The sequence below is a fragment of the Anser cygnoides genome, chromosome Z, assembly GCF_040182565.1.
Source record: "Anser cygnoides isolate HZ-2024a breed goose chromosome Z, Taihu_goose_T2T_genome, whole genome shotgun sequence".
In the NCBI taxonomy this organism is placed as follows: domain Eukaryota; kingdom Metazoa; phylum Chordata; class Aves; order Anseriformes; family Anatidae; genus Anser; species Anser cygnoides.
Window position 1 is genome coordinate 10,792,296 of NC_089912.1, and position 26,697 is coordinate 10,818,992.

At 42.9% G+C, this 26,697-nt stretch overlaps 1 protein-coding gene across 8 annotated transcripts in view; it reads left to right on the top strand.

The window, feature by feature from the left end:
* PALM2AKAP2 (PALM2 and AKAP2 fusion) overlaps positions 1 to 26,697 on the top strand; it is a 257,309-nt gene that overhangs the window by 161,600 nt on the left and 69,012 nt on the right. The window contains exon 1 of one of the 8 annotated variants that reach the window (XM_066988193.1): positions 775 to 921. The exons of the other annotated variants lie outside the window; for them this stretch is intronic. The gene's annotated coding sequence lies outside the window, so the exon portion shown is untranslated. Of the gene's footprint in view, positions 1 to 774; positions 922 to 26,697 lie in introns of those variants that run through there. 8 annotated transcript variants of the gene reach the window in all.

Below are 26,697 nucleotides of genomic sequence, written 5' to 3' on the forward strand. Positions count from 1 at the left end.
TGGGACGTGAGCTCCTCAGCATACTTGTATCTTACCTGGGAAAGGAGTGATAGCTGAGTTTATCGGTGGTACTAATTTACCTATGTTAGTAATAAGGAGAGAGACTGTGGAAGACACAAGGACACTGTAAGGTTGGCTGTGCAATAAAGGAAATTCAGCATAGGTAAATGTGAAATGAGACAAGGGGAGAAAACAATTGTGATACACATGCAAAATGGTGGGATCTGAGCTGGCCATGGCAGGAGCAAAATCTCCAGGTTATGACAGTTTCACGGAGACATCAGCTCTGTGCTCAGAGGTTCCTTGAAAAACATTAGCTATTTAGAGAAAAACATCACTGTGGCACTGTATCTTAAATACTGCACGTTTCTTCATCTCAAAAAGGATCTGTTAGGACAGGGAGGTGTTCAAGAGGGCATCAAGGATGGTGAAGGGTACAGAATGGTGTACAGACACAGACCCACGTAAGACACCCCAACTCCTCTGCCAGGAGAAGCAATGACGGGGGGGTAATAAAAAAAAATAAATTAAAAAAAAAAAAAGTCAGGAAAACGTCCCTAAAGCCCGGTCTGAAGCATCATCCCACGTCCCCGGGGCCCCGCGGCGCCCGTAACCGGAGAGCTCCGCGTAACCCGAGCACGGAGGGACGGGGGCGAAGTGGGGGGGGGGGGGGGGGGGCGAGGGGCGCCCCCGGGACGGGACGGGACGGGACGCGGATGGACGGGGAGGGACAGGGAGGGACGGGGAGGGACCGGACGGTGCGGGCGGCCCCCTTCTTCCTGGCGTCGGCGAAGGGGGCGGGCAGGGAGGGAAGGGGAGGAGGAGGAGGGAGGAGGAGGAGGAGGTGGAGGAAGGGGACCCGACGTGCCGGGGCTGGCGGCGCACGCTGCGCGAGCGGGACTGCTTGGGAAAGAGAGAGAGGTAGCTGCGTGCGCGTCTGTCCGTCCGTCCGTCCGTCCGTCTGTCCGGCTGGGGGGGGGGCCGCCGCTCCGGCAAGTTGTCTTGGGGGGGGGGGGGGGGCGGGGGAGGTGGAAATGGTGGGGTTTTGGGGGGGTATTTGGGAGCGGGGGTAGGGCAGGAGGAGGGCACGTCGTGGAAGGGGGGTGAGGGAGTCCGCGGGGGTCGGTGGAAATGCGAGGAGGGGAAGGGGAAAGGCGGGGAGGGGGATGGAAAGGCGGGGGGGGGGGGGGGCGGTGAGGAGAGGAAGGGAGGATGGAGATGCGGGGAGGGGAAGGAAAGAGGCAAGGAGGGAAGGGGGCTGCCGGGGGGGTGAGGGGGGCGAAGGAGCAGACCTTTCCCTCTCGCCGCTCGCCTCCCCCCGGCGTGTTATCACTGACCCCACAGGACGCCCCATGCGGGCACCGTGGGGCGGGAGGGGCTCACAACACGGGGTGCGAGGGTCCACGTCCCCCCCAGGCCCTCAGGTGGAGGGGCGGCTGCAGACACCCCCCCAAACCCCCCTCCGAGCCCCCCTTCTCCGGCTGCGGGGTTTGGGGTGCCGGGGGGCTCCACTGGGGGGGGCCGGCAGTGGGAGCTGGGCTGGTGGCGTGGAGGGGGTTCGTTAGGATCCTGAGAAACCCGTGACGTAATTATTTTTTAATCAGCATGTTTTTTTCATGGCCATCTCAATTTTTCCCGGACTCCCCTTTTTGAACTGAAAAATCTCCCTTATCTTTGTTCCAAGTCTATTTTTAGCTTCCCTCTGTAAGAGCAGAGCATGAGTTTTAAATATTTCATATATATATATAACCAAATATAATGTATATATATTTGGTTCCCCTGCTTAGGAGCACTGCAGTGTAAACTTCCCAAACATTGGTGTCTCTTCTTAAAAAGTTATTGAAATTATTACAGGGGGGGGGGCAGGCCGGCAGCTACTGTGAATCCAAACGTTTGAGTTCCTGGTGCTATTAATCATTACCCATAAAAAGCAGTCATCATACTGAACTTCGGTTTTTATCTTAAGATGAATCTCATATCATCTCCCAGAAGATGTACGCTAGTGTGATAAGTACCAGCCTAATGTCAGAAAGAGGCAGAGCAGATCCCCCCGTTGTGATTTTAGCACTGGAATAAACATTTTATTTTGAGCTGTGATTAACCGTTCAACGCTGTAATGATATCCTCTGATTCTAGCATTGTCTCATAGTTCTGGTATGTCAATTTGTATTCATGCTGTGTAAGTGTTTTGCAGAGGTTTTACGTATCTGACAGGGATTTATTTCACTTTCACAATTACATTTTCTGGTCTCTCCAGCCTCAGGAACCCAGGCAAGGTATAGATACATCAGTATCTGTGGTAGTCCGTGACTTCTTTTTCCTCAAGAGTGCAAGTTATTTCACATACATTTGAATGGCAGCTTTTGTTTCCCTGCACACAGCAGAGGACGAAGTTATAGCTGAAATTAAAGTGTTCATTTAAGTGTATTCATTGTAGGTATTTCTGACAGGTCAGTATTGCCTGGTTTTTATTCAGTTTGTCTTCATTTTACGTCTGAATGTCAGCCCGTTTGCTGCCCTTTGACAGCTTCCACCAGAATAATGTTTCACAAATTTAAAATGTTACATACAGATGCTGGTAAGTTGTTTTTCACATTAGTTTCCAAACACCTGTCCAAAGACTACAAGTCCCAGGTGAGCTCTTAAGCAAATTAAGCCATATTGATAGATGTCTTTTAATAGTGCTGACAAGAAGTAGCTCTCGCGGCAGCTGATGGTTATTTTCTTTCCCTGCGGACGTGCAACTTCATTGCTAGGGGATCTGTGCGTAACTTCAAAGTGCTTTCAAAATGCTCCGAATTTTTTATTGACTTCAGCTAGAGTCTTGGCTGTGTGAAGAATACAGGGTTGTGTGGTTTATAGTGTGGGAGGTAAAATGTTGGATGTGCACTTTGGGCATGGGATGAGTTAATTCATGCCTGTTTGGCTCGTCCAAACTGCAGAACTGACTTTTGCTACTGGAAACACCTGCTGATTTAGCAAGTGCTATTGACACTGTATTTATAGCAAGACATGAAGAGCTGCATAATGCAGCATCTAGAACCGTCCCCATTATTGCCGTTCACTGTGTGATTTTTCTCTCATCAACATGCTGCAGTACTAACCCCCAGACAGGCAGTGAGTTCATTCAACTGACCAGCAGTGAGTTCATTTGTGGTGCTGGGGTAAACGCTTTTGTTTGTGCTGCCAAAATTGTTCCTCTTTTAATTTTTCCAAGAAAGAAAGAAAGAAAGAAAGAAAAACACTGCCTGTCCTTTGAGTATGTGCTGAAGGGGCACATCTTGGTTCTTGTGAGCACAATGCGTTTGGCTGCCTGAAGTCCACCGTAAATTCTGTGTTGCTTTGATACCACTTCCCATTGTGCATTTCCAAGTTCCAGGCCGTAACAATACTCACCCTGGACTATGTCTGCCCTCCCTCTGGAAAGAGAACAAAATCCATCACCCTTTGCCTTACCTGTGCTAGGAAGGGTGACAGCAGGTGATACCAGATCAGAGGTGCCCGGTGTTTCCCCAGACACCTGGTCCCACCAAGGATCACACGGCCTGGAAGAAATGTGCAGGAATCTCCAAAATTGTAATGCTTGTTAGACGTTCTTCTAGGGAAGGACGCTTGATTTCCTTTACCTACTGCCAAAGTACGCATGGGGCTTATATTCAGAAAGCAGGTGCCCAGTTTTATTTCCATTCTTTAGTTATCAACCCAGCTTCAGTCATGTTCCAGCTTCTGAAAAATCAAACCATTTGTCGGTTTGAGATGAGTGAAGTGTGTGAGTGGGTTATTGAGCCTTGATAGTGGGGGGATCTCCTTGCTTTGACCTGAGTGCCATGGCTCAACGTGGCGCAGCATCAACTGGGCAGCAGCCTCCTGTGGTCTGTAGTTCACTGTCGATTCTTTGTATGTACAATAGCAAAATTCTGGACTTAGAATTCATTGAGGAGACCTTTCAGATGGTCCCACCCACTGGAGCTAGTCTATTGGCCTTCAAACTCTATAAGCAAAAAAAGTTGGCCTGCCAATTTATGACGATGCTCACACTTACAGGAGTATTGCATTTGTCCTGGAGAGGGTTGTTCTTTAATTGACTGCTGACCTAGACCACTAGAGTAGAGCTCTATAAAATTAAGTTTAATTATGAAATATAATATCAGCACTAAATGAATGCCAGCAAATGCAGTTAGATCTGTAATTTATGTAATTCTCTTTGAGTAGGATGCCAAAATGGTAGTCTTTTACTTCTGTGTGTCCAAAATGTTATTTCTGTGTAAACTTCGGGCTGCATTGCTCTGGTACATTAGTTTTCCACGTCAGTCTATTTAATCCTGGCAAAGGGTAAATACTAATTATTTGTGGCAAGACAAATGCAGTTGTGCAAAGTCCATGCTCTATGAAATCTCCTATCTGGGAATCATCTGCTCTTTTAGAATATACTGTGCAGGACAGATTGATACAGGAGGAGATGAAGAAGGATTTCAGTCTGCACTGAGGATGCAAACCATGCAGTCTGCCTCTGTCCGAGGGCAGGTTAACTAGAGCTAGTTTTCATCTCAGCCATCTGGAAATGAAGTGTCTGGTTTGATCTGGTAAACTGCCTCTGTGGTTCACGTAAAGAGGAAGGTGCTTCCAGAGAGTTAGTCATCTAATATGTCTCAGATTGGGATGAGTTTTTTTTTGAATGGCCTATTGGTAGCCTGTTGTTGTAGACATCAAGGTTGACTACAGGAATCCAAATGTTGATGCAGATGGCATCTGAGTGCCCTTCCAAAGCTGTTTTCTGTCATCATGTGAGAATCGTGGTAAATCAGTACTGAACTGTGTACAGAGCTTTAAAAAGGACGCATTGCACACAGTCGCTTTAGTACACCACAGATGTATCTCACACCTTCCTGAAAAAGTATCTCACACCTTCCTGAAAAAAAGTCTCAATCCTTAGTGCAGAAGTTTCCCAGCCGTAAAATGGGACTATTGATTCTTCCCTTTACTTCTTTACAATGGAAGATCTTCAGGGCTGTTTCACTGCAAAAGCAGTGTGTTCAAACTGTCATTTCAGTTGCTATCGGAAGAAACATCCTAGTTCACAAAGATCATACTGTAACTTTTGTTCAAAATCGTATACAAAATCGTATACAAAATCGTATACAGAAACCTAGATTTTGTCATCACTTTTCTATCTCCCAGTTAATCGTATTCACAATACTGGGATGTTGTGGTATCATGACAAAATAAACATCATATTAAAATTCTGTTTTAGCAATACAAATTACGGTCTAATTGTTGGTGATGAACAATCTTCAGTAATCCACTCTAATTATAAGTCCTGCCATCCTTAATTAAAAAGGAAAAAAAAAAAAAAAAAGCTTTGGCTTCAGTTTATAATTGATGAGAGTTCAGAGTTTCACTTTTTGTTTACTTGGTTTACTTTGTTTACTAAGATTTGGGGTTTACAGGAGAAAGCAGAAGTGTGCCTTGAGAGTAATTCTTCAGAAATGTGGTAGAAGTACTTTGGAGTAATTGGACTCAAGTGTTATTTTGCTTGATATGATGTTTTCATGCAATATACTGCAGAAATGAGAATTTTCCCTATATTGTTGAGCAGAGAGAGTGATTTCTTCAGCCTCTTATTAATAACAGAGAAAAAAATGCATTTAAGACAGAACAAATTCCCTTAGAAACATATATACATCTTAGAAGGGTTAGAAATATACCTTTCAAGATCTGCATTAGTGCTTGGGAAAAATTCATTATCTGCTACTGAATGATGAGAGTGTGTCCTGTTCACTTTAGAATTTACTTTCAAGCTTTATCTAATTGACTGAAGAGATAAGTCATGATCTAGGGAACATGGATGCTTTCAAAGATCTGGAATTTTGTTCCAGAATCTCTTGATTCCACTCATTTCTTTTGTGGCTCTGGACATCATCATTTCCTTCTTCTCCTATTTTCTCAGTATTAAAAAGAAAAAAGACCAGAAAACTTTCTGTGTGCGAGTAGTTAAATTCACATCGCAATGTGTGCTTTGGAAGGAAAGGTCTGTCCATGTTTTACCAGCTTTTTTCTACATGTTTTTGCATTGCTTTGTGTAACATCTGTGTATAATGTATGCATGAAGAAGGCAACTTTTTAAGGGCGCAGTGGGTGTAGCACTAGCAATAAAATGTGGCTTTCTAGAAATTAAAGTTTAGCAGTTTACTGAAGTAGTGAGAAGAACTACCTTTTGCCTGGATATCTTCACAACACCATTAAACCAGCAATTCATTACGATCATACTGATCTAAATATTGAAAAAAATACAAAGCACTACCACCTCAGTCACAGAAACTAAGTGCAACAGTTTCTGGGCCTGGGCTTAAATGCAAATGGGCATGCAGATGTGTGTAGCTTCCTTCCCAACACTTCCCAGGGACTGGTATTTGACATCACAGCTGTTATGTTCTATCCAGGGATTTCGAGTGGTCATCTTGTGCCTTATTTTCTGGGACAGTGGCACCAGTATTAAGTTCAAGTTGAGCTTTGTAACAGCCACTTTTTTTCCAGTACTCCAGGGAAAAACACAGCTCCATCTGTATACATGCTTGGTTTGCCCTATTTCTGTGTCTCGTTGAATCTGGGGCGAGTTTAGTAGTGCCAATTTAGAATAATTCCCTAATAGGATTGCCAATACACAACCCACATCTGTCTTTCAAATATCTTCCCTTTTAAGAATTTCCCTTTTTTAATAACTCTTCTTCATCAAGTTGCAGGAAGACATTAGACTAGAAATAGAAACCAGCTGAAATGTACACCCATGTTAGCATCTTGCACCAACCCACACTGTTAAACTTATTAAACTTGTATACATCTATTAATAAAGGTTGGAGTTTTTCCACAGTAAAGCACCAAAGATTATTTTTGTTAAAGAAGGTGGGACCGAGCCAGCAGTTTTTGTACAAATATTTTCCCACTGTAGTTGTGGTCTCTTGGAACATATCACAGTGCTCCCACAGCTTTGTAAGAAAGACAAAATGAAGCCAATCTCAAATCTTTAAGCATCGTGCCGTCATCTTTCCTTGTAAATAGGTCACGTTATTTCCAATTTTAGAGTTCCCCATTAGCTGTTACCCTGCCCCAAGAGTGAGTGTAAGAAAATATATTTGCCTGTAATGCTCTTGAGAACCCGCATGTTGGCACAGGAGCTGCTGTCAATAAACCCACAGTCAGTTAACCTGATTTCAAAACATTTGAAGTGCATGCAAGGTTAAGAGGCTGTTGTGGCTTGTGGCACGTTTTGGAGTTCCAGATGTTTCTGTCCGTTCAAGAGGTGTGTTATTGGCACAGGTATTTTACTGTGGAGAGGAAACACGGCGACAACAACTCAAGTGCCTTGGGGTCTCGACACCCCATTGTTTGAACAGCGTGCAGCCCCAGGGGTTACCTGGGGCAGACCTCAGTAGCATCGCTCAGAAGTGACTCGGCTGCGTCCAGCAGAGCAGCATCTGCACGTCTTTATTCACTGAATAAAGACCGAGCCAGCCCTTCGTTGTTCCCAGCACCTGCTGCTGGTTGTCATCATCAGAAAGGAAAATTCAGCCAAAGTTGTAGCCTGATTGTGTAATCAAGTCTTTTCCCTATATCCTTCCCTTCTTTTACCTATTTCTTTCTCTTTTGAGTCTTTTCTGTACATTGACAATACTCAGACTATTTAAGACATTTCAGTATTTTTCTGTTGTGGAAGCAGATGATGTACTGAAATTGGCTTAATTAAAAAGAAATGTTTTGGTCATTCAGTCAGATCTAAAGAATAACATCGAAGTACCTGTGCTGGCTTTAGATGCTGTTGTTTCATCAGCTTGGAGACCAAGTCCGTCCTGCATCCATTCTGTGCTCCCAGCCTTCATGATCCTTCACATAACTGTCTTTGGACTATTTGTGTTTTGTACTGTCACTTAAACTATTCTGGTTCAATTCCTGACTTGGTTTAATTTAGAAATGTATTGGCTTCCTTCACCATATCTTCTTGCCAATGCAAGCTTGTTCTTTCTGTTGCATCCTTGGTTCCCTGTGAGTCCCCTCTGAATCCCTGGTGAGCAGCAGCTATGTGAAAACATAGCAGTAGACAAACTTTTGGGGACTTTTTGGAATATGGGTCCTTCTACCCAAAAAGCTTTAAAAGAGAATCCAGCATGGACAGATGAAGTGCCCTTTTGCTTTCTAAAAATGAGGCCTTTTAACAGCTGTTGGTGGGCACTTTCAATATGCCTGTCCTGTTGCCTGTTTGGCATTCTGCGCTGGTATGTCTGTTAAGACCCAGATTTACATTCATCATGCTGTATTAAACGTGTTTGTTAATAAGAACAGAGGTGGCATGGTACAGTGGATCAGAATGTAGGTTGCCAAAGATTTTTAGGGAATAGTTCTCACTTTAAATTAAAAATATCTTTTAATTAGTTGTCAGTTTCGACCAGGATATACTTTAAGCCCTTAAACTTCTTGAAAATCTTTTTCCATCTAATTAATTCAGAGATATCAATGGGGAGCCCAGGTAATTTTGAAATTTCTAGGAGGGCAAGCCTCGGGGAAAAAAATCACATTTGGAGTTGTCACTAAAAAGCTGGCAACAGTTACCTGTGTATTTAGAGAGTACTCAAGGTGAGCCAAACTGGGACTGAGCCAGCCTTTCAGAATTAGCTGATCGTTTCTTGCGGGAGGAGGCTCCTTCCTCACATCTTCTTGTCAGATGCCATCAGATTCCTTCTGCTCTGAATAAAATGTTCTTAGGCTTTTGTGGCTCTCGTTCATTCCCAGGCCTCTCCATAATTCAGGGGTTTCATTTATATAGCAGCAACATTCCGATAGCAGAATTTCTTTGTTCTGCTCTGCCTCTCAGGGGATGTGTGGGAAACCCACAAGTCCAGCCCTCGGTCCTTTCTTGCCTGTGGTTCCTGTTGACTCTGGCGAGTCAGTATCCTGCTGGTCTGTGTAAGGGACACAACTTCTCCATGACTAGCTGGGTAGGTCTACATTAAGCCATCTCCCGTTGCAAACCTGTATTCTTTTGGTAAGAAAGGACGATAGCACTGTTGTCGTGTGTGCTCCGAGGTGCTGGGTTATCAGAAGCTTTGTGAAGGGAAGTCAGAACAAGTCAACATCCTCTGTTCTCAACAGTGTGAACTGTCGGAAGGGGGACTTTCCAGAGTTGCCTGAGAGGGTATTGCCATTCTATCCCAAGATGCCTGGAGTGTAGATCTGTGGCAGCAGAAGGGTATGTGCATAGTGGTTTTTTTAAGTGTTCCTCTTTCCGCACCTATGGGACATGTTTCTTCAGAAAAGTTTCTTCAGAAAAGTTTCTTTGGAAAGCCAAACTGACATCCCACAGGTGCAGAAGCTGCAGTGGGCATGTCTCTGAACTTGTGTTAGGTACTGGAAGAGCAACCTTGAGGCAACCAACCAAACAAAAACAACAAAAACAACAGAAAAATATATATAAGCAAGTTCATTTCTATGAAAAACAATGCTGAGCATGGAAGAAGGAGAGTGACAGGAGGTTACTTACACCAGTGATCATTAAGTCAAGCGCCAGATGGCATTTAAAGCTGTGGTCAGGTTGCATCGTCCAGGAGTGTTCATCTGCAGAAGCAGAGAATCTGAGATAATTAAAGGCTAAAGCACTTCTGTCAACATCACACATGCCCCTTTAGCCTTCACATTAGCTTTGTGATACAAAGAAAGCACTTGCAGCAAGGTACCTGGTCTCTGGAGAGCTGTAGGGTTGGTCACAGATGGGGTCCCCATCTCAGTTTCATAGGAGGAGCTGGCACTTCTGCAGAAAAAGCCTGAAACATCAAACCAGAAGTCTCCGCTGACATGAGCCTCCACGTGGAGGGCTCATGTCCTCCAGGCACAGATGTAGTTGTTGGTCTAGGCTGGGGGGCGGGAAATGAACATCTGAACAACAAAACGTTTGTTACCTCTGCAGATGCCCCACCAGCTCTTCTCAGCCCATTCCCTCTTAGGTGGATCTGCGAGTTTAGTGGGAGTGTGACAGCAATGCACAACGGGACAGCTGTAATTTATGGCTTGGGACTGACTTTGTAGCTAACAGGCCTGCACGTACATGTGTGCTTTGCCTACCATCCCATCAACATCAGCCGTCTTGTCAGTGTGCAGCTGTGCTGGGTAATGCATCATGCCATTTAAATCTTCTTTCTAGCTGGTGGATCTAATGAATACTTTAATTTCCTTGGGAGATGGAAGGCAGGAGGAAAAATAAAGGAGGAGACACTGCAGGCCTGGCAGTTCGTGTTGTGGCAAATGTGAGTTTTGAAATAGGATACATGAACTTTTTAAAGAAATAAAGGCGACCCACTTTCATGGCAGGAGGACTTTGTTTTGCTAGGCATGGTGCCAGGATTTTGTAGTGACTTGGCAGTTCCATTCCTCGGGAAAGTGGTGGTGGGCCACCCTATGGGAGGAAGCCCGCTGTGGAGGGTCGTGCTGACAAAACATCTCGGGCTCCTTGTCGTCTGGACCTTGAGAATTTTAGGTAGCTGGGCAGTATGGGAACAGGCCTCTGCTGCTCTGTTGCACTTCATGTTTGGGACTGGACTCTGGGCCATACAGTTAGCTTTGTGATGATGAAGCGTGTTATGTATATATTCTGTTGCAATATTCTGATGCTGTGTATTCTGTGGTGCTTTCCTGGCCTGTGTCAGCAACACTATGGACACGTGTCAGGGAATAAAGAAGGGCAACTTCACGTCCATGACCTCTATCGCTTCATTTACTAGAAGCCTGTTTTATTTTGTGGGCTTTGTAAGGAGCTTGCTAGAGATGGTGCAGATTTTCCCACAACAAAAGAGTAAATGTCTCATGAAGAAACTAGAAGCAAATTCTTCTTGTCTTCAACTTAAAAGAAGCCCTAAGGAATGAGTGAAGTACTCTCTGTTTAACCAAAGAGCAGTTTCATTGACAGCAAGTTTTGGCTTGCTATCTGCAGTTACTTTGTTTCTGAATCTTTTCTCCTGGGCTGAAGAGTTAAAAACTAACAAAAACATTTAGATTTTGACTGTATTGTAAAGATCAGAAGAGTCCAAAAGAATGACTTCTCTGGAGCCTTTGTTGTTTTTGTTGTTCAAATGATTAGGTTTACATCATTCTCTGAAAGGCTCTGATAAAAGCCACCCCTCCTCCAAAAAGACAAATGTTTCAAACCCAGAACCCAGGCTCTCAGTAATGCCAATAGGCGTGGCTTGGCAAAAGAAGACACTATGATTTTTCTCTCCGATAACACACTCAAATGAACAGATATATACAGAATACAGATATATACAGAATAATGTTATTATTCTCTTTTGGTATTTTCCGCAGTCCATGACACTGATACAGAGTTAGGTAATTGTATTTTTTTGGTTGGTGGTTTTGTTGGTGGTGGTGGTGGGTGGGTGGTTTGGCTGCCAGAGAGAGAACAGAAAAGGAAAAAAATGCCTTTGGAGGTGCAGCCCTAGCACCATCATATTTCCATTCTCAGCCACCTGTACACTGTCTCCCCATCTCTTGTTCTGTGGGGCAGCCTGTCCCGTCCCTCCATCTTTAAACTATTTCTTGGCTTGCAGAACCTCAAAATTTCTCTTCTTTAAGTGTTTAATGAGTTTCTCTTAGAAGTATTCAAAGCGTGTCAAGGGCCCAAACAAGAATAAAGTGTATGTATGCTAAACCCCTCCCAGCTCTGGTCACCGTATGGTTTATGCGAAGTTGAGAGCAGTTGACCTGAACATCTATGTGATGGTAGAGGTTCCTAGCTCACATAAGGGATGTGCAGAAAAGGAGTAATATGGTGTGTGAAAGGAGCAGTAGGGGAACTCATGAGAAGAATATCCTGTCCTTCCATCCATAGCAACCTGAAGCTGTGAAATTAATATGAGAGATTTTAAAGCGTTGGAAACAAGAGGTGTACCTAGTAGCTCAGTCTGGTTTAAAAGTGGTGTGGAAATTTGCCTTTCTCTTGTTACTAGTGTAGAGGGTTTTTTTTTTTGTTATGAGCTGAACCAAGTTCTGCTGACAGCTGCAGCTGAATATCAATAACAGGACTGACTGCATTACTGTTAAATATCTCAAAGAAAGCTCATAGCTTGACCAAGGAACAGTAGGCTTTTTCATCATCATCAGAAGTTACCAAAACAAACATCATCAGAAAGTCATCAGTGTCTGCCGTAGATGGAAACCTTATATTGGAGGAAATCTCTTAAAGGAAATTAGTAAAGATTTTGTTTTTATCCTTAAATTCTTGCTCTTTCATGCTCCATTATTGTTGCTGTAAACCTCAGCGTTTGTTCACAACACCTTTTAACACCACAATTTAAAAGATATTTCGGAATGTCTGTTAGTCCAGTCTTGTAGTGGGAATGCTGCCAGTATGCTGTTATTTTTTCCCTCCTTGCAGTGGTAAATTTGTCACCTGTCAGAATGGAATAAGCACTCGCTGCTCACTGCTTTCGTTAATGTTGTTTGGTGAAGTTGCATACGCTTTTTCTCAATTTTAAGGCCAAATGGTCCTATGCTTATACATTTAAATGAGCATTGTGTAGTTACTTTTATTGAGGTTGGTGGGCGTCACCATGGTTCTTGCCTGTCCTTTCATATGTATGTGGCTTTTTTTTTTCTTTATAAAATTATTCAACCTGCTGGGATCAAACTCATTGCATAGAAGGAAAAAATGTGAGATGTTTCCTGCAAACAATTGATGACAAATTCATTGTACTAAAGCTTTTTGAAAAGGAACTTTTTTTTTTTTTTTTTTGGAAGGTGAGAATAAAGGAATTTCCTCCTCCACCCTTGTGTTGTTGAGCTGTAAACTGATATTGTTGAGAAGGAAAAAAGTAGCAAGGCTACTGTCTGTTTCAACAGATAACTGAGTTTGCTCTGGGAAAATACTGATGCCACTCAGCGTACTGTCTTGTGTTTTTTCTCAGGAGCATGACTACAATTTGATTCTGTCAATCAGCAGCAATTACAGCATTCTGCTTCTTCATTAGAGGTTTCTGAACCAAGTAAAGCATCACTGGCATCTGACATCCGATACAAGATGTTCATTCCTGGTCCTATTTAGCTCACATTAAGGGAATGGGAAAATTCTCATTAAGGGTATTGCATTTCTGTATTTATCAGACAAGACTCCTAAATTCAGGTTTGATGCTACCTTTTTTTAGCTTGTGTTGAAGTTATTTGTTATTGAAGTGCACACTTGGCAGCAAAGGCTGAATCCTGCGGTGCCCTGTGCATTTATTTTATTTTATTTTATTTTATTTTATTTTATTTTATTTTATATTTTCAGACTGTGAATAGGCCCAACATCCCAGCTTTTCATGTTTTCCTTGGTCCCTACGTGATTTCCCACAGACACAAGCTACTGCAGAAATGCAGATTCCAAGCTCTTTCTCTGGCATTTCACTCAAATCTGAAATTTTCTTTAATTCATTTCACTGATGGTCTAGTTTTCTGTTACCACTCATGTGAAATATCACCAATACATCAATGCTGTTCTGAGTAGTTCATTGCAGCATCCGTAATTAAGATTGGAAGTTGGACTTTAGTAGCTATATAAACTGGTTATAATTGACAGCTTCTGTCCCAAAATCCTAAGTAGACAAAAGAGAGAATAAAGAAAGTGTATAGGTCTTGTTGCTCAGTAAATGTGTCTACCCACAGACTCTACAGGGCTGACAAGTCCCAGCAAAGTACTCCATCATTTTGTCTTCATGCATACTAGCTCTAGTATAATTCAAACTGAAAACTTCTTTAATGGTTGTGAGTGACAAGCTGAGGTTTCTACAGGTCTTGATTTGACAATAGATAAGTCAGCTCCTCTGCCGTGAGTGCAGAGGAAAAGGAGTCAAGATGTGGGGCAGGTTCTTAATTTCGTCTTCCTAGGTTACCTGTCCCTGTTGACATACTTGTAAATGTAAAGCATGGAGTCACAACTGTACCTGCCTGAAGGACCAGCCAGTCGGAGTAGTTAAAAGGAACCTTCAAAGGCTACCAGCCTTCTTCCTTTGCACCAGAGCTCATTGCTCGTAACGGTCACACACCCAGCCTTCCGCATTCCTAAAAATGGGTATTCCTCAGCTGCAGGTGGAACTGTATTAATAGTTTCACATGTGTAGCATTTAGTGGTGGTTCTGGGCTTGAGCTACTCCACCCTGACATTGTCATAAGATTAAGCTTGGGAAGTGGTTGGAGGAAACAGTGAGGCAGAGGCAGGGCGAGAGGAAGCTCTCATGGTCTGAGGCTGGGATGATGTCAGGAAGAATAATTGTTTTATACTCTTAATTACCAGCTTGAATCATGCAACCCCAGTTGACATGGGTGGGGAAGCAGTGAGAATGCGCTGTGCAGCAGCTGTGCTGAGCGGTAAGGGAATAGTTACCTGCGTGCTCACCAATTTTTGGCTTACCATGAAAGGTGCAAGATGACAGTGTGGGCTGATCCAAAGCCCAGCAATTTGTTAGTTTGGACCGTGGCTCAGTTGCCATATGCCACAGTAATCAAAGCAGAATGGGAGTTCATGGCTTTATCCTGTTCCCATTGTGGTAGGGCAGGTTTTTGAATCTGCAGTAGCCTCTCTGGAGGCACACAGGTTTATAATGACTTAACGAGACCTCATAGTTAGTTCTTACAGCTCTCCCAGAGCGTTCCTGTGTCTACCAGATGCTTTGATCTCTTGAAGACGAGATTAAAGGAATATGGCACATTAAGTTAAAGGCACTGCTTTTAGTATAGACATTGTAAAACATTGCCTACATCCTGTAAAAATGAATGTACACAGGTAAGAACAAACAAAAGTTAACTTTTTAAATATGTTATATTCTCAGAATTGGTGTATTTTAGTTACCTCTTATTCACATGATCTGATACAGAGACTATAACAAGCTAAGTACAGAAGTATGAGGATTTTAAGGCTGAATCAGGGATTTAGCCAGAGCAATTTTCAAGGGATTCTGCAGGAAGAGGGTACAGTGTACTTAATTTCAAACTAAGTTTCCCCTTAATTTCCTAGTTAGAATCTAACGCTCCCAAAATGTGAGCAGCTTCAGCTCCTTCTCAAATGTTTGACTTCTGCATCAACTTGTTGTCTCCAGTGCCAACCACATCAAGCAGATCTGTAAAGGGGGTTTCACATTGATGTGTCTCTTTTTCACACAACTGTTTTCACTTATGCATCTGCTGTTGCATATGGACTTTTTTTAATTAGAGAGGTGCAGATGAGTATGTGATTGAAAAGTATGTGTGTGTATGTATGGTGCACCACCACTTCTCTTGGTCTTGAGAACACTGATGTAATTGGAAAGGTGTGTGCATGCTGAACATTTCATTCACAGCATTTATAGCTTCCTTGATTAACCACCCATTTTGATGTATTCTTTAAAGCCTATTTCATCCTAAAGAAAGAGATGCCTATCAAATTGTGCCTATACTATGTCCTGTTCAAGAAGAGTTTCCAGCAGTCTTGCCAGGAAGCAGAAGCTGTGCAGGAACACTGAAGCTAGCAGAAAGTTTTCTGCTGATGTCAGATAGATTTGGATTTAATTGGCATTCCCCTACAGATGGCATGAATGATTTAAGATAAGAAGCTGAAATTAGAGGCAGAGGGAGAAAGAGAAAGAGAGAGAGACAGAAGCAGCTTGGTCTAAAATCTGATTAAGGCCACTACTGCTGTTTTCGAACAATCTGTCAGTGCTCTAGATCAGAAAATAAATTGATCAAGTTTATAAGGATCATCGAAAGCTAGGAGAAAATGTTGTGTCATATGACTCTTACTATTATTTAGTCAATTAAAACAACTCACTGGAAAATTTTTGAAATTTCCCTAGAGAGGCATAACTGGGACAGTATTGAATGTGCAGAGAAAAAAATCTTGAAGGTTGACATCTGTCAACAGAAGCTAAATGGAAAATATGTGGGACAGCATTGCACAAAAATGATTGCAAATCCCAGAGTACAGGCAGTGAATGACACAAGTTTGAATCAGTAAAGTCTCACAGACATGTTGTAGCTTCAGCAGTTAGGGAAATAGTGCTATGATGGAGAAGTTTCTACTCAAATATGGTTTCATTTGCCTTGGAACTTAAGGTTTCTTATCAGCAATTTCAAACCCAGTTACATTTAATCCTCTGCAGTTTGGAATTTTCACCATTGTCATGCATACATTTTCCAGCTTGGAACCTTACAAGTCCTCGATATATCCATTACTTACCAGTTCTTCATATTTTTTCCATATGGAAATTTTCCTTGAAATCAGATCCGAGTTTGTGTTCACTTGAATTTCAAATTATTTTCCCTAGTACAGCTGGTGAGGAGTATCTTGGTCAGAAGCCATTTGTAATAAAACCTTGATTTTGTCTAGTCGCCATACAGTTGGAGTCTTTCTGATCAGTGTATTGTCTTCTGTTGCTCATTTTTATACACTGATTTTTTATGGTGTCCATGCTTCAGCTTTTTCATGGTAGCATTTTTGGTGTTGGTACAACTGAAGTCTGTAAGTGTTTTTTATAAAGCTAACATACCCCTTGCTCAGCCAACTAATTAGCATGACCATGGCAAGCTGCCTGAGGTCTTTAGGTCTGAATTAACTTACCTGTTGCATGCTGCTTAAAACTGGATCATCACCGAAATATTACGGTAGTGGTAAACATGAACAAAGCAGAATGTCTAAGAGAAAAGTCTTACCAAAATAGAAATACTTTCTTGTTCAAGTCAGCATTTTGAAAGAGAGCAGTGAGTTGTTGTCAGCTAGCTGTTCTCCGAACATTTTTTGCAGTTGTTGGGTCTGCATCTGAAGAAGGCAGAAAATAAAATTTTGACTGAGGATTTGCTTCCTTGTGCTTCTGTGTACTTTTAAAACTTATCCCTCAGGCCCAGCACTGGCCAAATTTTAATCCGTAGGACTGAAGCTCACACATTCTCCCCAAAGTGCACTTTGCCATCTCAGAAAGTGGAGGGATTGCTGATAGCAGTGAAAAATGACCATGGGAGGGAAGGTCACTCACCCATGTCCATGGAAAGGAAGGCAGTTGGGGAATGCAGTCTGAGCATGCTTCTCTGAGCCGTACATGTATCAGAAATGCTCACATGTGCTATCCAGGGTGAAACAAACCGACAGATGGTCCATAATCCGCACGCTCTACAAAAACTATCATACATGTCTTCTAATCTGTTAATGAGTGATGACAACATTTCTTTTGCTGTTGATAGGACTCTGATTGTGCCTTCTGGTAAGCGTGAACAGACCCCATCTCCTTTCCTCTCCACCTCTCTAGTGCTGGCCTTATGGAAAGGTTTGAAAGGAAAGGACTCGGACATGTCATGAAAGGAATTGGTGGACAAAAGTCCTTTGTGTTGCTCTGTAAAATTATGTAAGTTTACAAGCACTTCTTTTCTCCCTCCAAGCATGCTCTGGGTCTTGCAGAGCAGACAGGGTCCTTTGCTGTTAACAACAAAGATTCTTCAGGCCAAACTTTGCCATCCATCCTGGTGCCATGACCCCAGCTGGTGTCCAGCCTTGCCACCTGGATTGATGAGCAGTCCTGTGAGGCAGGCACAGCCAAGAGTAGTTATCTCCTCCATGTCCTGTTGTGTCATGAATGGTGCTGCAATAGTGGTAAGTCCATGGGGAAAAACACTATCTTACCAGAACGAGGTAAAAGGGATTCTGTGGCCTACGTGCTAGTGCCACATTTAGGTTTATGGTCTACATGCTAGTGTTTAGGTTTACACAGAGAATCGGGATGAGAGACCAGACATGCCATGGAAGGTGAGAGTGGGCAGTCCATATTTTATGATTTTTCCAAGTCGGTGGGAGTTTTCCCAAAATGTTGGGGGTTTCTGAGTGAAGGGACAAGAGCGGGAGAGGCAGAGTGAGAGATCTGCAACATGCTGCTCTCCACGGTGAGTTGATACCTATGCTTTCTGTGAGCATTTACTTATTTTCAGTGGTATGTTAAGGAATAGTAGTTTGCATAGGTTTTGGAAGAGAAGTGGAAAGAAGATTCCCATCAGAAAATAAGAATGGCTGGACAAATTTGCAAAGGAGACTGTCATAGCCTGGAGTTCTTAAGATCTCTGGCCTCATCTGAAAAGTGTTTTATATCTAGCCAAGGCAGCACCCTTTCCTACTTGGCTTTTCCTTCCCACTGTGATAGCAAACCCACGCATATAGTGGTTTGTTTGTTTGTTTGTTTTCATCCCCCTGTGTGTACTCAGCTTTCTGAGGATGATGTCTGTGATTCCCAGATACACCCTGGCAGTCACCTGCTCTGCTTGCAGGGAAGTCTAGCACAAAGAGTATTCATGGGAACAATATCTGAGCATGGAAATGACAGATGGAGAAGGGATGGTTGGATTGTGGCAGTGTGGCTGCACCTACGGTGGCTTTTTCCTCACTGGAAGAGGTCACTGACATTTGGAAGTGGGGCTGGTTGCCAGTAGTTGGGCTACCAGAGCAGAGCAGGAAGGGATGAAGCTGTGGACATGGCGTACAATATTTTTAAGTGGGACATGGAAATGTAAATGAGAGTTGATTGAGTTGGCAATATCTGGACCAAGCTCAGAGACCACAGCCAATGGTCTCATCTCTCCCATGGTGCAGACAGCATCTTTCCGCTGCAAACACCCATTTCCAGTAAGGCAAAGGAAGAGGTTACTCCCGCAGCCCCCGCCCCTGCTATGTCCTATATCCTCCATGTCAGAAGTTAGGGGGAAGCGAACTCAGCTTCATGGTAACGCAGCCAAGCTTGGACAGCTGTCAGAGCTTTCATCTGCTTTAGTAATTTATTGCTTAATTAAGTTAATATCGCGTTCTGCACTGAAGATATGGCTGTCAAGGCATTGCTTAATTAAGTTAATATCTTGTTCTGCACCACGGCTGTGGCCGTCATGGCACAGCCAGCATCTCAGCTGGAGGAACGAGCAGGGCAGCGGTGGCCGGGGGACTGAAGCCCTGTGTAGGTGTGCCCACGTCCGTCCGAGTATTCCCTGGGACCCGAGAGAAAGCCTCTTCCCGCCCCGTGACGTGGTGCTGGGGGGCCCTGCGAACCTTCTCCCACATCCCTGGCTGCCACCGGGACAGGGGTGGGGTGGCCTGAGCAGGAAGCCAGCATCCTCCCCAGGGACGGTCTGGGCTCTCCATTTCTCCTTGGCCACGTGAGGAATCATTGCTCTCACTGGCCTGAGTGGCTCCCACGCCTGCCCCTGCAAGCACACAGGTTTGCTCCCTGAAATAACCACGGGTTGTGCTTTCAAAACTGGCGATGTATTGCCAGTGCTGTGCTGGTATTCTGCAGTCTCTTGCTACTTCCAGTTCCTGACCCCAGTCGTGTAGCCTGGCCAGCAGACCCAGGCCGTACAGCTTTTTTACTCTCTGCAACCTCCTTGGCTCTTCAGCTGCAGGTGAAGGGCCCCACAATCGGAGCCAGTGGGAGCTTAATTGGTGTCCGATCTTCTGTCACCATTCACCTCGTTCAATTGCACACCCTTGCAAAGTTCAGCTGGAAGAGTAGGGTCAAACCCATACTCCTTAACAGTAGGAAGTGGAGAGCAAACACATCCTGCCTCGGTTATTGAAAGCTTTGAAACAAAGATATCCCATATGTGATTCTGTTTGTAAGTGGAGCAATTCTATTCTATTCTGCTTCTGGGTTTGTTCTTGTTCTTGTTTTGTTTTTGTTGTTGGTGGGTTTTTTTTGTTTGTTTGTTTGTTTGTTTTTAGGAAGTAAATATTTAACCATTTTCTGCATGAGAAGTAAAATTTTTATGACCATCATTAGCATGTGTGCAGTTTGGAGTAGATTGGGTTTAAGAATAAGCAATATTTCTTTCCCTGGGGTGGATTAAGTGGTCCCAGTGTTGCTCACTGCTGCACCACCACTTCAGTAGATTTCCTCAGACCTGAGGAAAATACTTCCAAGCCATACGTTTTAATTCATACTATTAAAAGTGTACAGATTTAAGCTGTAATTGTTTTCTCTTGAAAACGGTCTTTTTCCCCATGTTGTTGTTTGTTTTTCTTTTTTTAATTAATTTGATTCACTTGTGGTACTGGCAGGTTTTAATGGGATTTCTTTTTAATTAAAGCGAGAGCATATGAATCCCAGAGGGTAGATCCTGCTTTTGTTGAAAACTGCCCTCATACAAATGGGATGTTATTCCATTAACAGAGCTGCAAGAAAAAGATTTGAGGATTATCATCAAGGCACGATGGTAGCACAGTCCTGCTCTAAAAACGTCTGAGACTGACACAGGCACTTCTCCATCTTGATGTGCCTTTTATGCAAGCAGATAAAGGCAGCTATATATGGCAAGGACAGTAGATGTAGTGGTTGATGAGGGAAGAAAATAAAATTAATGCTAATGATCTTTGGTATTTGGGAGAACGTAAGTGCTAGGAGATCTTTTAAGTCCTAAACTAAATGCAAATCTGTGCTAAACCTGAGCTTCTGTTTCTCATTCCCTGGTTTTACATGTATGCTTGCATGAGTGAGAGAGTGGGAACTTCAGGATCACATGCTTAGAAAGCAGGTTTTAAAAGCAAAATGCTGTATCCACTGTAATTGCTCAGAATAGTGCCTTGGAAAAACAGGATGCCAGCTCCCCTGCATTTGCTTCTGTGAGATCCCATGCCGTGCCATGGAACTACAAAATCAGGCCCAAAGTTGGTTGGTTTTTTTTTTTTTTTTTTTTTTCTCCCCATGAAAATAACATCGCTTATTTTTGAAGAGAAACATAATTACAGAACAGGCCTGAGGAACCAGGGCCCAGCTTCCCTGCATATGAATTCTTATGCCCGTGACCTGCTCAGCCACCCCTAAGACCAGCAGAAACACCTGATGAAGTCCTCTTCCTAATTAAATTAATTGCAAACACCTTGTTGACTCCAGCGTGACCAGAATATCACCTGCTGCATTTCTCTGGCTGTAATATTATTGTTGTTGTGTGTCTTTATGGTTCTGTGTACCACTTATATTGTTTGGCTATAATTCCCAGAAGAAGGCCTATTCTAAGCTCAAAAAAAATAATAATTTTGTTTGATTACATAAAAGGGAAGAAGTCAGTTCTCATATATGGGAAAATGCAAGATAAAACCTGACAGAGGAAATTATATTATGTTTTTGTTAGTCTCAAAGAAATATGTTTTGTATTGTCCAAAAACAAAACAGCTTGCTCTCTTCCTGCACAGCTTGCTAACTTTTCCTTTCTTTTCTTTTTTTTGATAAATAAAAGTTGGGACTTAGAAAATGTGTATTTTCTCAAATATTTTGATGTTACTTGTTACAGATTAAATAAATTTAGAATGCTTATCTAAGAGGCCCTTTCTCTTAGGGAGTCAAGCAAAAATAAGAAATGCAGTGATTGCAATCTGTCTCTTGCATAGTAGCACCCCCCTTACTTAGTCTTCAAAAGTCACAAATCATTTCTAAATTACTTTGTATTTCATAGTGAAATAGGTGAAAATAAGTGACATCTGTCTGAACCTCATAAACGTCAGAAGTTTTGATAAGAAGGAAGCAAGATTAGAGGTACTTCAGTATTGATTTTTAGAAGCTAAAATCTGATCCGTGAGGTTCTGCAAAAGCAAAAACAAATCTGGTTTTGTATTTTCCACTTTTAACTCAATAGCAACAACTAAATGAAAAGCTGTGTTAACCAGGTGCTGTTCGTAGCTTGGAGAATAGTTAGATTGTGTTTTCTTTTTACTGTGTGTCACTGCTGTAACTATTCTATATACTGCAGGTGGCCTTAGTAATCTAAATTACGAATAACTCTTTCTTCACCAAACTGCCAGGAAGTCCTAAAAAAAATTTAAATGAACACAGACTTGAAGGGGAAAAGCCATCATTAATTGCTGAGTCACGTCTCATTTTCCTGCAGTACCAGCTGCTGACATGTTTTACCAATCAAGAGATAGTGGCTCTCATTTCAGAGCATTTATATATTCGTACAGCACTGTATATTTTGTGGTGGAAATCCCTCATGAGTTACTGTTTGTTATCAGCTTGTCTCTTCTGTGGTTAATGGCTTGGTTGGAGTTCATAGAAATAGATGCAGGAGAGAAGCTGCAGCAAACAGGGTTTTCATTTGGCCAATTTGGATTGCTGCTGTAATTATGCATTGCTATAATTAATCCAACAACATCTACTGAAGAGTCTGACCTGAGCAAGAAAAGTCACTGACCGTGATGGCAGATCTTTTAATTACAAGTAGACTATATACAAGCTTGCTGATGTTCTGCAGTGCTTGCAGAGAGTGGGACACACCATGGTCATTCACAGCCTACCACCCACAGCCCCTGGGAGACCCCAAGAAAAGTGACACACAGGGTCCTAACGGCAGGTTTAGAAGAGCAGAGTTTGGCATCTAATGTACCTGAGGTCTCTCCAAAAACTAAGCTAAATATGTCCTTCAGCATCCCTGGCATCTTCAACACAATGTGGAAAGCCTCTTGAGGGCATCATGACCATAAACGTAGAACAGTGAAAAATGCCGCAAAGCCAGTCTGAAATGACAGCAAACCTAGAAATTTTTGTGAAGAATTCAAAATGACCACAGTGTGCATAAAGTATTTTCAAGTGTCTCTTTTAGTGAAGTAGTGGTTTGCCTAGTGGTTGCACGTGTCCCTCAAACAGATCAAATCGTGCTGTTCCTGATACAAGGATACATGAACTAAGGGCGACTTGACCACAGGACAAGTGTGAACACACACTGGAGATTGTCAGTGTGTTTATGAACCAGAATTTAGCAGCAAAAGATTATCGTTGTGTCAGGCAATGAGACAGACCTCCCAGATAATTCCTGCTCATAACCTCTGTTTTGTTCAATACAGGAGGAAAGCATTGTTAAAATACAGCATTACGCACCATTTAGAAGTGGGAATTGCTGTTGAAGTGCTTTCAGAGCAAGTTTTGTCATGCACATTTTGTGCTGTTCTTTGAAATAAGAGACCCAGGGCTATGGCACATGGCTGAGATCTCTGAATTTACTTAAAGACACAGCCAGGAGGAGTTCTTGAAATACATTTGAGAACAAAAATAGGTCACGACAAAATGTTTTTGCCTTTGGGTTTTCCACTAATCATTTGGTTGCATATGTTTAACATTATTAAGCTGATTTTTTTCTATAGCATTGCCTTTACAGCTTCTGGGTTATGTTCTGCTCTTGCATTCAGCATGCACAGCATCCTTGAGACCTGCATACTATGGTTTTGGAAGGCTAAGCTTGGTAATGCGGAGACCTGATGTCTACACACTGTTGATTTCTGAGTGTTTGTGAAGTAGCCCTAATGCACATGAAGATTTTTGTCTAAGTTGAGTCATATTAAAAGCACATGCCTTGTAGATTTTATTTAGTTAGGAACAGACAGGATGTTTTTAAATTGAACATAATAATTTATTATTGAGGTGACCTTAAAGATAAAACTGCCTGCATTGTTGTAGCAGGTAAGTTGAGACTCTTCATGTGGAACATGTTTCCTTAGTTGTTCTCCATGTGCCCCTAGGATTTATGACCTGATTATTACACTAGGTTTACACCTACGAATTATAAAGTCCATTAAATTGTTCAATGTTCTGTTATTCTTACATCACTCAAAAAATGCAGCAATGGAAATGTCTCCTAAGGCAGGACTTAATTGCCTGTAGGGTTGGGTTGTGTTATTTATCCCTTTTTTTTTTTTTTTTTTTTAAGAAAGATTTTGTAAGTCTGTCAGAGCAAACTGTTGGATTTGTTCGAGAATGTTAATGGATCTTTTGCCTTTGAGTTGTTTTCAACAAATACGACACCTGTTCTTGGCAGACCAAGAGCAGTGCTCCCACTGCCTGCTTCCAGGGGAGCAGATCAGTTCTGAAAGGGCCCTTAAATCTCTTACAAATTCAGGGTTGACTGAATAATATCAACTGTTAGAGCAGTTGCTAGTATGGTCTACTTAACCTACAGCTGACCCTTTCTGCAAAAGAGGGGGTTCACAGTAGGTCAAGCATGCTGAACAGGGAGAGCTTGAGCATTTCTGATTTCCCAGGGGTGGGGGAGTGGGATTGTCCCCCATACAAAGCTGCTTCAGGCAAGAGTGGGCTGCGATGCCTGCCTTGAAGCCACTCATGGTGCTGTACAACCCAGCATCTCCCATGCAAGTAGCTGAATTGCTCTGGCAACTTGCACCCTGCCAACCACAGGGACTACAGACCCTTTCCCTGTCACACACATGAAGGCACACCAGTCATATGAGAGAATGCAGGGATCCCATCCCTTCGATCAACTGAGTTAGGTGACGGGAGATGCTTATGTTATCACAGAATCACAAAATCATCTAGGTTGGAAGAGACCTACAAGATCACCTAGTCCAACCTCTGATCTAACACTAACAAGTCCTCCACTAAACCATATCACTAAGCTCTACATCAACACGTCTTTTAAAGACATCCAGGAATGGTGACTCAACCACCTCCCTGTGCAGCCCATTCCAATGCCTAACAACCCTTTCAGTAAAGAAGTTCTTCCTAACATCCAACCTAAACCTCCCCTGGCACAGCTTTAGCCCATTCCCCCTCATCCTGTCACCAGGCACATGGGAGAATAGACCAACCCCCACGTGGTCTTCTGCGTGCCCCGATGTTCATCCAAGCTGTGACAGGGCAGGAATACAATGGGAAGAGGTGATACAAGTTAATCAAGATGAACGGTTTAGTATTGATCATGGGAGGTTCATATCCTGCCACATAACTGGAAGTCTGTCCTTTGCATCACCACAATGTAGGCATCCTTTGTCATGTGAACAAATGTGCATCCCCTTTGCATGGCAGAGTGCACACTGGTTATACGATGCACACTCTTCTGGGATCATAAGCGAGGAGGGTTCAGGACTAACGGGGCCAAGTGAGGCTAAAGGTTATATTTTGCATGTTTATGTCACACACGGTTGCATTCTAGCTGCTTTCCAGAAAGAATATCAGAAAATACCTGATACCATGATGTCATGGTGCTTACCAGCACTAAAGGTTCACACAGTACAGTGAAATATCTCTATTTTATATGGTCATTCCAGAAGTGATTTTTCATTGCTTGTTGCTTTGGTGGAATGAGGGAGTCATTGTGGCAGGAATCACTGGAAATTTCCAGGAGCTTTGGAAGTCAAGAGTGTTTTGGCTACTTTGTTGGAGGGTTGTTCAATGTGTGAAAGGCAGCATAAAATAAATCACAGGGATAGATACTAGAGGCTAGAGAAGACAAAAGGGGTTGCTAATAGTAAGGTTCATAACAAGATAATAGCTTAACCAATGTAAGGGAAGTCAAGGTGTATACACTTAGAGACCCCTGTCAAGCAAAAAATTGGTCAGCTAGATGAGACACAATGGGCTGGTGGGAACAATGCTTTTTGCAGATTGGATATGGTACATTGGCTCTGTTTTTGGCTGCCTTCCTTTCTGGAAGGACGTGGGGAATGCTGTTGTGTTGAAGAGCTCTGGGAGGAAGCCAACTTGCTAGCAGCGCTTCAGACAACAAGGAGAGGTTTGCTGAACTTGGGTGATTCTGGTCTTAAACATTGTTTTGCCTTATTTAGAGTATCACTTTTAGGTGAAGCTTGTCTTCCCCTGTTCTGTGAAGATTAAACAGGCAAGATGGATACTGTCATTATGTAGAAAATTAAAAATGTGTTGTGTTGCTGGAGCAAGGGGCTGAAGCAAAGGAGAGGGGAGGTTGTCCAGGTGCCTTAGTGCAACCTTTTAGTCCTTTAGAATCTCTTCCATGAGCACTTTAGCTTTCTTGTTACTGTCCATATCATTTTTTTGTTTCATATAGTGTGACCCTTCAAGGAGCCAAGTGAGAGCCCCCCCAAAAAACTGTTGAGCTACCAAAGCAAATTATCAGGCTTTTAATTCATACGGGATAGTCCTCTCCAGGGGACTATCAGGCAAGGCAGCCGGATCACAGCCAGCCTTTCTTTTCAGCCTTTGATTGCTCTCAGCACAGAGCACACTTTTTGCATCTCAAGATTGTGGTTCATTTATGGATTTACAAAAGCACTGAAAATCACTGGAAAGAAAATCAGAAGGCAAACGCTTCCATTATCCCTTTATTCTGGAGGAAGGTGATTCTCACCAGCATCTGCATATCAGCTAGCACAAGCTGGAGCTGAGCTTTGGGCATCCCCCTGGCCAGGAGGGGTGGATGTGCTCCTCATTCTGCAAGACACAGAAGTGTATTAAAAGATAGCTCATCCCCTTGCACGTAAAGGATTTGAATATAAGTGTGCCAGAGGAAACAATGAAATTGTTTACCAGATCTGCTTACTGAAGCATGGAAGTTTCAGAGGCTCCCTGAGTATCAATGCCTTGCTAAAAGGACCTTCAAAGCAAGAGAAATGTTTTAGGAATACAGATCAGAGTCTGTCGTTCTGGATTTTCTGAGACACAAAGATTTAGGTAATTGGTGTTTCCCACCCCATTCACTCAGAAGTGATGCTGTGCTTAAATCACTTGCTTTGCTTCCCTTGCAGTTCCAAGTGGTGTTTGCTTTGAAGCAGACACCTCAGTTATCAAAGTTTCTGGTCTTAAGGGAGACAGAAATTACCAAATGAGCAAGGAGGAAGTTAAGGAAATAGAAGAAAGTCAATTGTTTCATACCATTGTCAGCAAGCTTCAGAAAGAGTGGATGAGAATACATGGGCAGGCACCAAGGATC